We start from the raw sequence: 3138 nt of genomic DNA, 5'->3' as shown, positions 1-3138 counted from the left end.
TTTTTTTTTTTTTTATGTTAATTATTATAATTAGAGTGGGTTGCTCTGACAGCTAACAGCATATTTTACAGTCAGTAGTTATCGACTGATTACTACATTAGTTGATGATTATTTCAATAATCGATTAATCACAATTAATCTGCTTAATTGTTTCAAAACAACAAAATTATAAAAAAAAATTTATTCAGTATGTCAATTTGGAATTTACATCATTTAAGAATAAATTCATTTAATTAAAATCATTTAGTGCGTTAAATTTCTTAAATTGTCCACTTTTGATACTGTTGATGTATGTTTATCTGCTAAATTATTTCTGCTTTGTTGCTTTAAACTTTTAAAATTAAAGAAGATTGTTTTGATATTACACTAGAAAATAGAGGAAATGTGTGATTTTATTACCCATTCAAATAAGTGTTGAATTACATTTGATTCTAAAGAATAGCTTTTTAGCAATTACGCTTTAAAAATAATTTATTTTGATATCAGATTCTGCATCTAACTAAAATGCAGGCTAACTTAGCGGTTAGCCGTTCCCATTCATCATGTGTGGGGAACTATCAAACTGATGTTTATGTGGGCTATATTATGAATGAAAATATAATCTCATTTAAGGTTAAGAATTATCAGAAACTTTGTGGTAATATTTTTTTTTTCTTCAAGCTACAATGTTAATTTGTATGCTGTTCTAGCACCAGTGCTAATGCTAAAGTTAAATATGCTAGCAACCTGAGTTTTCACCATGAGGCAGTTTTAACCAATAAACAGCATCTAATAGCAGTGTTAGAAAGTGTAAAAGCTTACTAACATCTTATTAATAACTAGTCTATTTATTTTACAAACATCTTATGACTAAATCCCAAACTAATATTTATTTTTCAATTTTTGTTGAATGGGAGGAAAATCTGCATAAGCAAAATGATCAGGTTAAGCAGCTTAATTTGACTTATTACCTTTTACTGAATGATTAGTATATAAAAAATAAAGTAATTAATCAATAACTAACCAAATAAACAAATAAATCTATTATTTTTGCTCAGAAATATTGAATAAAATGCACAAAATGCAAAAATAATTAATGAAATACACAAAATAAGATTTAAACAAAATATTACACCTCAATTTTTAGGGTTATTATCTTACAGCTTTTTTTGATCAATTTACATAATCATATAATAATATAATTTTAAAGAAACTGATGAATTAAAAACTGGAAGTGCTGCTTCTGACACAGTGTATCTTACAGGATAGAAACATCTAAGGTATATAAATAAGGTACGATGACCCTATTTGAACTCAACGTCATTATTGTTCGTTTTTTTTCTGAAATGCGTGCCATGTTCCCAAAGTAATTTCCATGCTGGATGTTTACTTAATAGGCTTAAAGTTCAGAACTCCAAAGACAAACTGGACCAAATGGCAGTGTTATTGACTAACTGCAAATCACTTCTGGGAAATTGACAAATGTGCCTAAGCTCCTGGTTCTTACACTTCTTTGAAATGTTAACATTTGTTTTCCAATCCTCTCAAGGCCTCCCCTCTTGTTGATTGTTTTGATTAGGAACCATGAGACAAAACTTTTAAACACAAAGAATTGCTTATAATAAACTGATTTCACCTTAGGATGGTAAAATTAGATATACAATGCCCAGATCTACACAAAGGATAAGAGTTTTATTTTACACAGGGGTGCAAACACTTCTGTTGAAAGTGTTATGTCATTGGAACTGGTCGCTGTTGGGATCTTCATGGGTGACAACCAGTTCCAACATGTTTGAACAAAGCACTATATAGTAAAAACCAGCATACAGAGAACTGGTCTGACAGTTACTTTGGGAGTGTCTGTGTTTAAAACTAAAACTAAAGGAATGCAGTTTCATCACATTGTGGGTGTTTTTTCTTTAAACATCTATCCCCACCGTAGTGGACACACAAGCCCTTCTGTGTACTTGGAAAAAAATAAAATAAAATCCAAAACTCACAAGTCAAACCCAACTTATTCGAAAATAAGCATTCTAATAATTTATTCAGAAATGGTGCAGAGCCTCTCAAAAGAATAAAAACATAATAAAAAAATCTGCACCACTTATTCATTTCTGTGAGTTTTTATGTAACAAATCAACACAGTGATGCAAAACTGTGAAGTTGAGGGGAAAAAAAGATAAGACAATGTCTGCTTTTGTTTGTTTGTTTGTTTTTTTTGTTAAATGTTAAATTCTTATTCAGCTCCCCTAAACCAAACTTAATAGAACACATTTTCTTTCAAATTATAGCTGCAAGTCTTCTTGGGTATGACTACCATCTTGGCACTGGTACTAAAATATTTTTGTCTACTCTCCGAATGAAGGTAAATAATATCTAATCTAGTTTCAAATCTCACCATTATTTTTCTAAGAGATTTAATTCTGGTCCCTGCTGGAAATTTTACGTCAGTCTAAAGGCTTTTGGTTCTCCTTCCAGATTTCTCCAACATTTGTTTTTCTTCAAATGGACTCTGAAAAGCTTTCCTGTTACTAATGAGGAAAAGCATCCATAAGATGATGCTCCCACCCTGGCTTATGCTATCCTCCTGACTGCCCCTCTGATTAATGTACTTCTAGCACCAGTTACCTTAGGTTTACAGTTAGGTGTAGATGTGCGGAACTTGGATGATGGAGAATTCAAAGTTGCAACTTAACTAGTGTTGCACCGATACAAGTATCGGACAGGGCCCCCAATGCTGCATTAAAATGGTATCGGTATCGGCGAGTACCAACAAATAGGGCACCGATACCATTTTGAGAGCCAAAAGTTTATTCAACTGTTGTCATCCATTCCAGGTAGGCAATAAAAAGTTCTACTGGATTCACATTATTAGTCTTTTTCCTGCTTTACAAAGGTAGGCAGCTTGACAAAACCATGATGGCAATTAATTTACATCTAAGTAGTATGCAGTTCTTCAGATTAGATTAGATTAGATTAGATTAGATTAGATTAGATTAGATTAGATTAGATTCAACTTTATTGTCATTACACAGGTACAGGTACAAGGCAACAAAATGCAGTTTAGGTCTAACCAGAAGCGCAATAGCAGCAAGTGCAGGATAAATAATGGTTCTATAAATACAGGACATGGGTTTCTACTGAATGAGTATAGAGATG

At 31.9% G+C, this 3138-nt stretch overlaps 1 protein-coding gene across 2 annotated transcripts in view; it reads right to left on the bottom strand.

Annotated features, from left to right (window-relative positions):
* The window catches only part of LOC107080755 (low-density lipoprotein receptor-like), a 20359-nt gene that overhangs the window by 16084 nt on the left and 1137 nt on the right, over positions 1–3138 (bottom strand). The gene's annotated exons all lie outside the window — the stretch shown is intronic.

This window comes from Cyprinodon variegatus, unplaced genomic scaffold (genome assembly GCF_000732505.1).
Source record: "Cyprinodon variegatus isolate N-32 unplaced genomic scaffold, C_variegatus-1.0 Scaffold2295, whole genome shotgun sequence".
NCBI lineage: Eukaryota > Metazoa > Chordata > Actinopteri > Cyprinodontiformes > Cyprinodontidae > Cyprinodon > Cyprinodon variegatus.
Note: the sequence above shows the minus strand (reverse complement) of the source record. Positions and strands in the feature narration are given on the sequence as shown.